Source organism: Callithrix jacchus, chromosome 16, assembly GCF_049354715.1.
Source record: "Callithrix jacchus isolate 240 chromosome 16, calJac240_pri, whole genome shotgun sequence".
NCBI lineage: Eukaryota > Metazoa > Chordata > Mammalia > Primates > Cebidae > Callithrix > Callithrix jacchus.
Genome location: NC_133517.1, coordinates 93208391 through 93223979, shown reverse-complemented (window position 1 = coordinate 93223979; position 15589 = coordinate 93208391). Strand labels below are relative to the sequence as shown.

At 34.5% G+C, this 15589-nt stretch overlaps 1 protein-coding gene across 29 annotated transcripts in view; it reads left to right on the top strand.

Annotated features, from left to right (window-relative positions):
• RIMS2 (regulating synaptic membrane exocytosis 2) overlaps nucleotides 1-15589 on the top strand; it is a 724815-nt gene that overhangs the window by 200806 nt on the left and 508420 nt on the right. The window lies entirely within an intron of this gene.

Genomic DNA, 15589 nt, shown 5'->3' with positions numbered 1-15589 from the left:
TATAGAGAATAAATGAATGGCAGGACATATGGAAGTACCAACAAAATAACATTTTATGAAATATTGGTTCTGTTTATTTCCTTTTAAGAAACCCTTTTAATAAATAAAAGCCATATACAGTCAAGTGAAAAAGTAATGACTTTATAAAGAAAAACTATTTTGTAATCATTGGATGGTGATATTAGAAAGACGTTAAAGTAATTTACAATGAGGATTGTTTTAAGCATCAAAGTGTGGCAACTTTAACTTTTCTTTTTCTTCTTGGTAAGAAAAATAGATTACCGCCTGCTTAATCACTAATTTTGAAAATAATAGTAACATATATTTTCCATAATTGTACTGTTTAACTTAAAATGTAACCTGAATTTTTCACTTTATAAATAGATTTGAAGCATAATGACATAAGTTTATAATGGCTATAAAGAACAGCGATTAAAAATTTTTAATTTTATTTTTAGAATGTGATTCTTAAGCAGGTTCTTTGAAATATGTTGGTATAAGTGGCAATTTGGGGGTTGTTTCTCTTCAGCAATCTCTGGGTGAGTTCACGAGTTCTTTGTATTCCGAAGCATATTACAGTAGTCTTGAACGTAAGATAGTATATCACTAATGTGGAAGGAATGCTTTTTGGGGATAAATGGTGTCAGTAACTTCAAGGGCAAAGATTTTAGCCCTTTGTAAAAGCCCTTAGTATTCTTAAAACTGATCTACCTGAGAACACTTTCTGTTTTGTGAATCTTTCTTTTTCAACTCACTTTTATAATTGTTCTATTTTTCAGAAGAAAGGTACATTCCTCAACCTTACCTGTTCCCAATCTATTTTTATATAGTACATTGGCTTTTGGTGTAGAAGTCTCTGGAGCACCACACGAGGTGACAATTCCAGAATACATTGTCCTTGGAGAAAGTTCAGAAGCAAAGCAATAAGAGGGTTTGTAAGAAATATAGAAGGGGGTAACAACTTATTTGATTCAGCAAACAGACTTTTGGGGAGATTCTATTGCCTCATTTATTGTTTTTAGAATTATAATTTGGATGTGAGATTGCCATTTGTGAATCACTATAATAGCTATTTTAATTTAAAATTAAGTTGGACTCTTTTTGATAGAAAGCCAGATTTGATGGTTTGACACTGTGGAGTGGTTTGCCACATGAGTTGTATAGTAGACATTTTCCATATATTCCATGTATAAGCTAAATACGCAGTTCCAAGATCTGATGAAAATATATCAGGCAGGCAAGGTGGCTCAAGCCTGTAATCACAGCACTTTCGGAGGCCTAGGGTGGGTCGGATCGCTTGAGCAGGAGTTTGAGATAAGCCTGGGCAACATGGTGAAACCTCATCTCTGCCAAAAATACAAAAAATTAGCCAGGCATGATGGTGAGTGCCTGTGGTTCCAGCTACTTGGGAGGCTGAGGTGGGAGGATCTCTTGAGCCTGGGAGGTGGAGGTTGGAGTAAGCCAAGATCTGCCACTGCACTCCAGCCTCGACAACAAAGCCAGACCCCATCTCAAATATATATGTACATATATATACATCTATATGCATATATATTTATTTCACTTTTAAAATGTACATGTACAATACACAATATATCTGAAGATGCATCCTAACCATTTAAACTTTATTTTATTTTAATTTTCAATTTTTGTTTTGTAGACATGTGGTCTTGCTCTGCCATGCAGGTTAGAGTGCAGTGGCACAATCACAGCTTACTGGAGCCTTGAACTCATGGGCTCAAGGGATCCTCCTGCTTGAGCCTTCTGAGTAGCTGGGACTACAGGTGCATACCACCTCACCCATTTAATTAAAAAAAAAATTCATTTTTTTGTAGAGATAGGGTCTTACCACCTTGCCCAGGATAGTCTCAAACCCCTGGGCTCAAACAATCCTCTTGCCTTGGCCTCCCAAAGTGCTGGGATTACAGGCATGAGCCACCATGCCTGGGTCAAAACTTAAATGTTAATTTAAAAATGTATGAGAAGTATGTGATTTTAGAGATTTATTTTAGATTAGAGAAAAAATACTTGTAGCTCTCTGGATATATGGCAAAGACAAGTATACTTGGTTATTGGTATATCTACATTTGAAAGCTGCTTCTGGTATCCACTTATTGCTAATCTCTTGGGGTCAAGGATACTGCTTAGCACATGATGTGCTCATCAGTAGTTAAGCTTCTTATTAGTAGATAAGGTGAGTACCAAGTTAAATAGATTTCCTTTGGTGTATATAAGGAATATTAATAATAGCATCTATAATGAATTCTAATCATAATAGGAGACTATACAACAGTTTAACATATGAAAAATTCATGATATCACCAAAACTGTAGGATGGTAAAACAGACTGTAGGAGCACAAAGGAAATGGAATGCAGGCAAGACATGTAAGATTGGTTAGACATTGGTCATTAATTTCTTTATCCCTTTAAAATGGAATACCCAGTTAAAACGTCATCCAATTCCTTTTCAAGGATTCCTAACATGAAACTTTAATTTCAATCATAAGCAAAAAGTAAATGAACAATGAAAGAATGTTCTTTGAAGTTAAAATAAAAGTGTAATAATACTACTTGTTTTAAGTTAAAATCCATTAAATAGGACATTGGATTTTTTTCATTTATTTTTGGGGGGAGTATCACTCTGTTGCTCAGGTTGGAGTGAAGTGGTATGATCTTGGCTCATTGCAACTTCCACCTCCTGGGTTCAAGAGATTCTTCTGCCTCAGACTCCTGAGTAATTGGGATTATAGCTGCACGCCACCATGCTCAGCTAATTTTTTTATTTTTAGTAGAAACAAGGTTTTGCCTTGTTGGCAGCTGGTCTCAAACTTCTAACCTCAGGTGATCTGCCCACCTCAGCCTCCCAAAGTGCTGGGTTTACAAGCATGAGCCACCACTCCTGGCCAAATGTCTTCTGTTTCTAAGTCCTTTGCAGTAAGTATATTAGAATACTGCTGAATCTCACTTAGTCCAAACAGACTTTCTATGTATTTCCTATTGCTAGAAGAAGCCCCAGATCTATACTTCCTATAGCTTTCAGCTTTTTAATTGGCCCCACTATCCACTTTGTCATCTAAACCAGAAAGGTAGGAATAATTTCAAGTTTCTTTCCTTTGCCAAATTTTTTCATTTCCTCTCTATCTGTGTAAACTACTGATGCTGTCTTTTTTAGGTCCTTATCTTCCGTCACCTAGACTAAGGCCAATCTTCTAATTGATCTCTGCTTCAGTTTTGGCCTGTGAATCACATCCTTCATACATCTCCTTTATGATGCTTTCTTTGGGTGTCTCGTGAATTGACCACTCACGTTTTTGTGCCACACTGGATTCTTTAGACTTTCAGTCTAGTACTCTTAAAAGTTTATTATTACTAATTTATAGATCTGTTTAATTCATCTCAACTGTAGGTTTCTGTGTTTTTGGCACATAATAAGTCAGTGAATTAATGGAGTAAAGAAGTCTCGTGTACTTGCCATGGGCATGTTATTCTGGGATAAGTATTGCATTTTATTCCAGCTCTTTGTTGTAGCTCAGCACTGTGATAATGTTTTCTGGAAGATGGCAATCTGAACTTGTGGATGAATTAAAAAGATAAACTATACAAACAGAATTTAGTTGTTGTTATTCTAGGAAAAAAGTAGATAATCCTTGGAGAGAATATTGTAGTGGTGTGAAAGAGAGATATTTTTGGATTGATTAGAGAAGGTAGTCAAGAAGAGAGAGGCAAGTAATGGTGGTTTAACTACACAGAATATAGAGCACTGGTATAGATGGAGGGATCTATAGTAAGAGAAAGATTGAATACCGCTATCTAGAGAAGGATTCTGAGGGGAAACTAACATTAGTTTCCTAGGAGCCCGAGGAGCTAATCATGGAAAGTTATACACAGAATAGTTATTGACAGATAATTTTGCCTTGTGTAATCTGAAATGGTGCCATGAAAATCAAGAGGAAATATCAGAGGGGGAAAATAATGATAGAATCAATGGTAAAAGTGATAATGAGAAGGTAGATTTGGGAGTAATACTTAAAGTAAATTGACCTTGTGGAGAGGTAGGGTGACTGGATATTAGAACTGGTAAGATAGTCAGGATGGCCATAAGGATGGATGACTATGAGGAAAAAGTAGTTAGTATAAAATTATTTTAGAAAATAAAATAGGATAAAATGTTAATAACTATTTAAAAGAAATTTTAACATGTGATTATATTACTAAATTATTGATGAATATTTCTAGGCATACTTCAAGTTACCATTGGAATTCCCAGGTCTAGTAATTATGACCTAAATAATTAACTGATCATTGAAATTTTAGAGAAAAGAGATATAAAATCAGCAAAGACACTGACGTTATATAGAGGCAGCACTATCAAATGGCCATAGTGCAAGATCCGAAGTCAATCAAGATGCTATTTTTATTTTTCATTTAATTTTATTTTAAGTTTCAGGATACATGTACGGGATGTGCAGGTTTGTTACATAGGTAAATGTGTGCCACAGTGGTTTGCTGCACTTATCAGCCTATCACCTAGGTATTAAGCCCAGAAAGCATAATCTATTTATCCTGATGTGTTACATCCCTACCCCTTACCCTGCCCCCCACCAACAGGCCTCAGTATGTGTTCCCATCCCTATGTCCATATGTTCTCGTTGTTCAGTTCCGAAAGATATGGAATTTTAAGATGGGACTGAGGGACTGAGTAATTTTCTTTCCTCTGAGTCAAAAATGTTGTACTGTCACCCATATTTCAAAGAAACAGTGGTATTTCAAAACACATGATTTTGGTTTTTAATTCTTGTAGGTTCTTGTAACATATCAGCCATTATTACTGCATTATCACTTTTAATGTTATCATTAAACGATGAATTTACTTTGTAGTTTATTTAAATGTCCTTTTGACCAAAATATGTATTTTCCACACTTAACATATTGGGAAACAGTGACCCCAAATTACCAATGGTAATCAATAATATTTTATCTTTGATGACTTTAAATAGTTTTGCTTTTTAGTTATATAAAATTTAAAAGACTTCTAAATAATTGAAAAGAGATAAGCTTCAGAAGCAATATGTATACTTCATTTAAAATTATATTTTATCTACTTTTGATAGTATATGATGAAATGGATAAACATTGATATTATGTTTTTTTTTGTTTTTGTATATAAAAGCTTTTTTCTTAAACCTTTTTCAGTTTTTGAGTTCAGTATTTAGCTGATTTTGTTTGTAGAAAGGGTATTTTTTTTCCTGATGTTTGGATATTTGCTTTTATGGAAATTATTTTGTTTATATATCTTAATATAGTCTATTATGTAGCATGCTTTTCCTTGAATTGAATAAAATGTATGAAAAAAATTTCCCCCCTGAAATTTTTTGTTTAAAATCTAAAATTTTAGATTTCAGTCAAAATGTAATTTAGACATTTTCAGAATTTTAATTTCACTTAAAAAACTTTTAAAACTCTTATTTGTTTTAAGAGTGGAATTAATTATTTCTTTTTTGTTTTGTCTTTTCTAACTTGCTTTCGTGGATATTCACTCCAGGAGGACAAAGTGGTTAGAGTTCTTTTTTCTGTCTAATATTAGTTTTTCCTTACTGTTGTTATTGCCAGTTTTAATTTTATAGCTACATTTAATTTATATACTTCTCAGTGTTTTGTTGTAGGTATGATGCATGATAATTGCTAAGCATTATGGCATATTTAAGCATGCTATCTGCTTTTACTGAAAAACTTACATTAAATTATTTATACTTTATATATTATAGATGAAAAATTGATAATTTGATTTTTAAAGAGGCTTGCCTTTTTAGAATTTAGCATTTTTCTCAAGGAGACTTCATAGCATTCCTCACTGTGATAAAATTTCTATAATCTTCTGTTATGCTAAAGTCATCATTGTACTGATAAGGTTTTAAAATCTTATTTTTGTGACTTAGTATAAAGATTTAACTGTTGTAATAATGAAGTAATAACACTGAATATGAATATTCTGAAGTATGTATTTGGCAGTTGATATAAGTATTTAATGTATTTTATTTTTCTTAGATGTTTAGAATTTGGTAAAACATCTATCTTATTATCTTCATGTTAAATATTGGATGTGTTTATAATTTAAAAATTCTCAGGTGGATAGAAATAAACTACAGACTAGGTTTTAATCATCTGCTAGTGTGTGCCCTTAGTGGTTTGATTTGAATTCGGGTCTGCCATGGAGACTGATGACTCCCTGCAAATATAGATAAAAATCCTTTTATCTGATTCTTTAGATGAGTCAGATTTAAACTTGAGGACTTTTCAAGTTTTCCAATTTCCAATTGGCATAAAATTCAAAGAGAATATCATTCAACTGATAGTTTCTAAATAGTGCCTTTTTCTTTCTTTTCTTTTTTTAACCAGTCGGAGCCTTTTTCTTCTTCTCCAAGTCTTTAGTTACTCAGTGGGGGATGATGTAGATGGTGACAAATGTTGGATATGGGTTTAGAATAAAATTTCTGAGTAGAAGAAAGGTTACTGCTAGTTCTTTCTTTTTCTTGCCTTAAAAAAAAAAGTACCTATAGGAATTCTACCAAACTTTAGATGCAGTTTTGAAGATATGGGTGAATTTATGTAGTTGTGTCCCAGACTGTGTGTCATCCTTGATCTGGGACAGGTTCCCTAGAGAACCTATAAGCTATCTACTAGCCCACCTGGTTTACTGACTCACAAGTAGCATAACTCAGGCAATTTATAACCTTTAGAATCTGTGGTGCTACTTTTGTGTCCAGAGTGAATGCAGGATGCATAATGGTCTAATTATTGTTTGTGGTTTCCACAGTGAATTCTGACACCTGTCCCAGAAATGAGACACTTAATGATGATAACTCAGCTTTAGAAATGACTTTTATGCACTGATAAGGTTCAAGATTTAACAGTCTATATTTTAAAGTAAAGATTAACTATAAGATAAAAGTATAATTTTGTGTGGGTTTGGAACATTGCAAATAAAATTCAACAGGCCTTTTTATAACACTTTTTTTGCATCACTGTTCAATAGAACTTTCATCAATGATGAAAATGTTTTATATCTTCACTATCCAATTAAGTAAATTCTAGTCAAATATAGCTATTGAACACTTGAAAAGTGGCTAGTTGACTAAAAAATGGAATTTTGATTTATTTAATTTTAATTTAAATAACCACATGTGGCTAATGGTTAAAGTAACCCTTAAGTCTAGATAGCAAATTCTATGAGTTTTCAACTTCTAAGGCAATATTCAAACCCTTGAACTCATACTAGCAATATGGTGTATATTCTAGCAGTGGATGTGAAAGCCATACAGACTCTAAGAAGTGTATACTTACTAGTGCTAATCATATCTAATGCCAAGGAGGAGAATGGGCAAGGGACATCCTCCCAAGGTAGAATCAATTGATATGAAAGACGGTCATCAAAGGAAAATATCTAGATAGCTCAATCAGGGGCAGCCAGATAGGCTAACCAATGAAACTAAGCTATTGTTCATATAGGGATTGCTGTGTTCTATGGACAGTTGTCACTGTTTATTTATTATTGTTCATATTTCTGAGTGAGAGTTCTTATTACATTTTCCCTGTTTTTTTCTCAATCATTGTGTAATTGGGAACCGGTATAATTTACCTTCTATTGTATAGGTGAGTGGTTCACAGTGATGTACACTGGGCCATGATGAGAAAATTTATTTTTCCTCAGAGATCCTGGATTTGGAATCAGATTTTATGACTAGATGAAACTTTGGGATTACCTCTTTTAGGGAGAAGGTGAATGTATTACATGTAAAATATACGTATGGAATGTTAAGTAGTTGAAAAAGGAGACTGTTGTCAACTCCGCCCAATGGCTCAACAGACCTTTTTTGTTTTGGTGGTGGGAGTCTCACTTGCTTTGTTGTCCTGGTTGGAGTGCTGTGGTGCGATCTCAGCTCACTGCAACCTCCAACTCCTGTGTTCAAGCAATTCGCCTGTCTCAGCCTCCTGGATAGCTGGGATTACAGGCGTCCGCCACCACCTCCCTGGGTACTTTTTTTTTTTTTTATATTTTTAGAAGAGACAAGTTTCACCATGGTGGCCTGGCTGATCTCAAATGCCTTGGCCTCTCAAAGTGCTGGGATTAAAGGCGTGAGCCACCGCACCCCTCCTCCAACAGATTTTTTTAACTTCCTTCTCTCTTGCAATCTCCACTAGATAGACTGGAAAAATATAAAACATTTGTAGCTTTCCTTGTAACTGGGAATGGCTGTGTGACACAGTTCTAGCAAGTGAGTTTTAAGAAAGTATTTGAGAGCTGCTAGGAGGTCATGATTTAAAAAAAAAGATGTAGCTGGCACAGCCTTTTAGTGCAAAAGTAATGTTTTGACTTCACCAGCCATTCGTGATAATGAAGGAAAGGCCAAGAGCACTGGAGTCATTTTCATGACATTGTTGAGCCACTGAGTTAATGTCATCAGATATTTCCCCAATGTGAGAAAAATATTCCCTTCCCAAATTTGTTTCTGTCACCAGTAGTCAATTTTTTTTTGCCTCTTATACCCAAAAACACTCCTAATGGAAACACTAGTAAGATATACAGTGCAGCAGGGAAACCATACAAACATCTAGAGTTGATTTTCTTCAGAAATGCAGAAGTACAATAAAGGAAGTGCCTGTGATCATTGCCCAGTACGCATCTGTGTATTTTTGCCTCTATAAATGTTTTAAGAAGTAGGATCATTTAACACATTTTCTCATTTATTACATATAAATAACCCCAGGTTGTTAGTAGTAAATTACTATGAATCTGTTGGTCTTTGAGATTAAATTTTTCCTCAGTTATAAATTTATTCTCTTTTACATGGGATCAAAATAAAAAGAATTGAAAAATTTTAGACATAATTTTATGTTTCCTAGACCTTTTGGGATGCATAGAGCAAATAAGTAAACTTACGCTCTATTGTAAATTATTGTCTCGCAGGCCAGAATATATATCTAACTGTTTATCTATTAATCAACCCTGACATAGGCATGTCTAGTGAGAACAACATGAAATTAAAGTTTTGGAACAAAAGTAAGCTCATTGCACTTCTAGAGGCAGTATATCATCTGTTTACAGAAAGACTACTTTAATGTGGGTATTAAATTATTCATTTTTCTTTTTACAACAGTTATTAGTTTTCTTGGATATTATATCTCTTGAAACCATATTAGATAAAAATTTCACTTGTTATTAACAGGTCATTAACTTTAGAATAATGTTACTAATGGTCATTGTTACTGAAATGAAGGATGTGGAAGGGAAGCATACAGTTTATCTCTTGGTTTGCACCTGCAGCGATGATATTCAGAGGAAAGTGCTCTGTGTTTTCAGTATAATCTGATACTTTTTCTAATTTAAGCACATTATACCTTCCTAATTTAAGCACCTGGGCCTTCATAACCTATATAGTCTTCTAGCTGCTCATTGTTATATTCTCATACAGAGTTGCAGTTTAGCATATACTTAAAAGTGTTTTTCAAATTGCATCATTTTTGATTATTCCATTTTATATGAGCAGTGGCTGTGTGGAGCCTCATTGTAGTAAATACTGACTTAACAGTGGTAGAGTAATTTATTTGCATTTGCACTTCTATTTATTAATGCAGTAACATGTAAACTACCTTAACAAAATCGTTCTAGAAACTGAATATAACAGTCTGTCATAGCAAATTCTTATAATAAAATCACAAGTTTATATATTACTACTACCATTAGACCTATTGTATTGTAAAACTGACAAAGACTAGCATTCTTACATTGTTTAACTGGGAAACGAGACAAACATCCAGGGTATTTTTGTCAGCAACATAGAAGTATTTTGGACTGTGTTATTTAGACATCATACTATCAATAAGAATATAGGACAAAATGAGTCTAGATGGCTGGAAGAGTTTTGAGTAATTTAAAAGGCAGAGAGAGGCTACTGACTATTTGTTTGAATATATTATACATTCTAAGTTTAGAAAAAATATTCATAATTTAAAAAATCATCTGATTGCATATTTAGAATAAATGCACACATGAACTTAGAAAATCTGATTTAGGTTTGATATGGTTCAGATTTGCACCTTTGCACAAATCTTATGTTCAGTTGTAATTCCCAGTGTTGGAGATGGGCCCTGGTGAGAGGTGATTGGATCACAGGGGTGGATCCTTTATGAAGAGTTTAGCACTATCCCTTTGGTGCTGTTCTCCAGATAGAGTTCGTACAAGATCTGATTATTTATAAATGTGTAAAACCTCCCCACCCCTCCCTTTTGCTCCTGCTCTGGCCATGTAGGATATGCTGGCTTCCCCTTCGCCTTCCACCATAATTGCATATTTCCTGAGACCTCCTTAGAAGCCAAGCAGATGTCAGACTCATGCTTCCTGTACAGCCTGAGAAACTCTAAGCCAATTAAACCTCTTTTCTTAATAAATTCTGCAATCTCAGGTATTTCTTTATAGCAATGTGAGAATGGACGAACACAGGTCTCCTATAAAAACAGATTAAAAATTCACACTGTGAAAATTCTGTGAATTAAAATATCCTATAGGGCAATTATAAAAAATGTGTATGACAGCTGAAACTGTTAATAAAGAGCATATGTTGAAGTTTTATAAAATATGATATTAGTAGGAAGTGATTTAAAATGGCTTTCAGTTTGGCTGTGATATAGTTCACAGGAAGTTGGAGAGATGACAAAGCATACTTATAATTGCAGTGTAACTAACTTTTTGTGAGTAGGCACAGGTCATACATTTTTATTATACATTTTCCTACTTTTTAACCTTTTAGATAACTTTGCTTTGAGCAGGTTATTTCAATCGTGAATACCATTTCATACAATCTATAACTGAAAATGAAATCTGTTTTCTTATCCTGCATGGGATTCCCATAACTATAAAATACCATCAGTGAGAGTTTATGAGCTCCTAAAGTGGGAGAAAATGTCAGTGGCTATCAAGGTTGGTGTGTTTGAGAGTTGAGAAGAGAATAAAAAGATAGAGGAGTCAAGGATGACAACTACCTTTTTGCATTGAATGAGGATATTTGTGTTGAAACCAGTATATGGAAGATGGAGGAGCCTTTTTAGGGTAGCAGGGGTCAGGGGGTGAGGTTAGAGAAGGCAATGATTTTGTGAATTTACTGAATTTGAAGAGCTTTTGGGAAACTGGGAAGATAAGTTTATTAATAGTATTATTTAACATTTCTTGATCAGATGTGATGGCTCACACCTATAATCCTAGCACTTTGGGAGGCCAACTTGGGCAGATCACTTGAGGCCAGGAGCTTGAGACTAGCCAGCATGGTCAAACTTCATCTCTACTAAAAAAAAAAAAAAAAAAAAAAAAAATATATATATATATATATATATATATATATAAAATTAGCCCAACATGATGGTGCACACCAGTAGTCCCAGCTACTTGGGAGGCTGAGGAACAAGAGTCGCTTGAACCCAGAAGGTGGAGGTTGCAGTGAGCCGAGATCATGCCACAGCACTCCAGCCTGGGGACAGAGTGAGAGTCTGTTTCAATTAAAAAAAATTATTTAACCATATTAAACAATTATTAGTAAAGAGCACTGTAATAGACTTTTGAATGTTTGTCATTTTATTTCATTCTCATGAATACTTTTATGCAACTCAACTGTGGAGAAGCCCTAAAAGAGGCCGAGGTAGGATCCAACATAAAATGATTAAGAACACAAATTCTAATCGCAGAATTCCTGGGTTTAAAGTCAGGCTCTATTATTTTGCTAACTATATTAGGTTATCACTGTAGGCCTTACTTTCTTTATCTCTAAATGGAGTTAATAATTAACTGTATATTAACAGTGCCTAATTCATCAGATTGTTGTATTTGATTATTGATTCCTTCCCTGGAACTCTGAGGAACCGCTTTCCTAATTGACAATAAGGAAAGTAAAACCCACCACCTTGTTTAAAATGGACAGGAGAATTTGTTATGTTTCAAGAGAAAAGATAAAATAGAGCATTCTTAGTCATTGAGTCCAGTGATGATCTAACACAACAGTCCCCAACCTTTTTGGCACCCGGGACCAGTTTCATGGAAGACAATTTTTCCGTGAATCAGGGGTGAGGGGATGGTTTCGAGATGATTTAAGAACATCACAGTTATTATGCATTTTATTTCTGTTATTATTACATCGTAATATATAATAAAATAATTATACAATTCATCATAGTATAGAATCAGTGGGAACCCTGAGCCTGTTTCCCTGCAACTAGACGGTTCCATCAGGGGTTGTTGGGAGACAGTGAAAGATCATCAGGCATTAGATTCTGATAAGCAGCGTGCAACCTAGATCCCTCCCATGTGCAGTTCACGATAGGGCTTGTGTTCCTGTGAGACTCTAATGCTGACGCTGATCTGACAGGAGGCAGAGCTCAGGCAGTAATGTAAGTGATAGGGAGATGCTGTAAATACAGATGAAGCTTTGCTTATTCGCTCTACCACTGCTCACCCCTGCTGTGCAGCCCTGCTCCTTACAGTTTACGGACTGGTACTGCTGATCTGTTAGGAGTATTCCTGATCTCACAGGTTCTGCATAGATTCTTCCGTTAGCTTTGCTGGGTCTTTCCAGGGCCTTGATTTAATCTATCTGCCAAGGACAGAGTCAGAAGAGAACTCCTTTTTGGCCAGGCCTTTTTTTGTATGTAACTGCATGTGATTTCTTATCTCTGGCAGAATAAACTGATTTATTTCATTTCCCCCCACTCATTTCTCTTCTTTCTTAATTGCAATCTTAGCTTTCAGTGCTCCTGTAATTGAAATGACGTTTTTAGTTCCTTTAACTCCTTCCTCTGGGCCTATCCTACCTCTAATTCCTATGGCTCTCTGTAATACAAGTCTTCATTACTCCTATGTTATAGTATATAACAATATTTATGCTTATTTTAAAGAAGATTATTGTGTATTTGGGTAGATAATATAAGGACATGGCACAGAATTCAGAATGTGCAAAAGTATATATAGCAAAAACTAAAACTCAGTCTCTTTCCCATCTCCGGTCCTCAGTTCCTCAATTTCCCAGTTCCACAGTTCTTTACCCCACATAAAAGTTATAATTTTAAAAATATATTCTGAAAGATATTAGGTAGACATAATTTTTACTCAGATGATGTGCATCTTAATTGTATCTCTTACTCGAATATCTTGGAAATTTTTCTATATTGGTACTCATAGAGTTAACATGTTCATCTTAGTGAATTCATTATTATTTTGTATGGATGTGCCACAGTGTATACAGCCAGATTATATCTAATCTTTGGCTACTATGAACAGTACTTCAGTAAATATTTTTGTACCTATGTTACACTGCATATGTGCAGATGTGCCTGTAGGATAAATTCCTTGATGTGGAATAGCAGGGCTTTTCAAATTTTGATTATTATGCCAGATTTTTCTCTCCAAAAGTTGTGTTTATTTATACCTCCACTAACAGCATGTGAGAGTGCATGTTCTCCACATCCTAATAACAGATATCCAACTTTTTAATCTTTACTAGTTTCATTGTGGTATTTTTTGTTTTGTTTTGAGATGAAATATCCCTCCTGTTGCCCAGGATGGAGTGCAGTGGTGCAATCGCGGCTCACTGCAACCTCCAACTCATGAGTTCAAATGATTGTCCTGCCTCAGCCTCCCAAGTAGCTGGGATTACAGGCATGCGCCACCACACCCTGCTAATTTTGTATTTTTAGTAGAGATAGGGTTTCTCCATGTTGGTCAGGCTGGTCTCAAACTCCCGACCTCAGGTGATCCGCCCGCTTCAGCCTCCCAGAGTGCTGAGATTACAAGTGTGAGCCACTGCACCTGGCCTTCATTGTGATTTTAATTTGTGTTTATCTTACTATGAGTGATGTTGAACATCTTTTCTTGTTTACAACCCATTTGTGTTTCATTTTCTTAGTACTGTCTATTCATGTCTTCAAAAAAGAGCAAAGCTCTACATTGTGTTTAGATTCTGAAATCATCAAAAGTACTTTTATTAATATATATAAGAAGATGCTGTACCAAACACCAGAAGTTTCACTACGTTTTTAGTGTTTGAGATTAAAGGGGCTAGAATAATGTAAAAAAGGAATTTAAAAAATTTAATGGTTTTATCCTCTTTCCAAAAGTTTAATGATAATTTTACATGTATATTTTTCTGCTTCTAAAGACCATTTAGAAGCAGTTTGATAAGCAAGTTCATTTCAAAGTAATTTATATATAAATTATTAACAAACATAATCTATAAATCATCACTTAGCCATACAAATTATATTTATAACTTTATGCATGCCATTTAAAAATATTGTTTCAAATATTTTCAAAACCTTAATAGTATGTACAAATGTAGAAATGAGATTTATATTTTTAAAGATAAAGACATTCTGTAGTATATTTGGGTGAGATTTTATATATATATATATAATATATACATTATATATATATATATATAATATATATATATATATACATTTATTGTACTTTAGGTTCTGGGGTACATGTGCAGATCATGCAGGATTGTTGCATAGGTACATACATGGCAATGTGGTTTTCTACCTCCATCCCCCTCACCTATAGCTGGCATTTCTCCCCTGTTATCCCTCCCCAACCTCCTTATCCCCTGGTGTCCCTCCCCTAGTCCCCCCAGATTTTTTTTCTTGAATATTAAGTGTTAGAAAACAGGAAGGATGAAACTCATGATGCAAGTAGGATATAGGAAAATTGAGACATTTGATTTTAGTCTTGTGAGTTCAAATAATGGATCTTTGTAACTAATGAGGAGTTTACTGAAAGTCCAAATGACTGCTTCATAGATTCCCTTTAATCAAAATTTCATTTTTTTTTTGTTCTCTAAATCTTTTTTTATTTTATTGGTTAATTAAATTAATTTTATTATTTCAATAGGTTTTGGGGGTGTTTGGTTACCTGGATAAGTTCTTTAGTGGCGATTTCTGATATTTTGGTGTACCCATCACCTGAGCGGTGTACATTGGACCCAACATGTAGTCTTTTTTTTCATGTATTTCAGAATTTTTATTTTTAAACAAAGAATAGGAGTAACATTAACAATAGAAAATCCATATGGAAATAGTCACAATCTGCTCAGTGAGAAATGGAAAAACAACTTCCCTGTGTTACTGCCAGCCTACTGTTAGAGGAGCCAGAAGTTTACATGTAGTTGGAAGGTTACCTTTACAGCTAAACCCCACTCCATAGCTATGTGCATTTTTATTCAGAGGCTCCACGACCAGAGGGAACAGTGAGAAGTGAGAACCAAAATACTGTTATCGGCAAGGGTTTGGCCATAGGGTCAATATCCCAGATATATAGCTTGCAAAGAATTTTTTCCCACTCTGTGGGTTGTCTGTTTATTCTGCTAATTATTTGTTTTGCTGTGCAGAAGAAGTTCAATGAAATCTATTTTATTTATTTTTATTTTTGTTGGATTTGCTTTTGGGTTCTTGGTCATGAAGTCGTTGCCTAAGCCAATGTATAGAAGAGGTTTTCTGATGTTATCTTCCAGAATCTTTATGGTTTCCGATCTTAGATTTAAGTCTTTGATA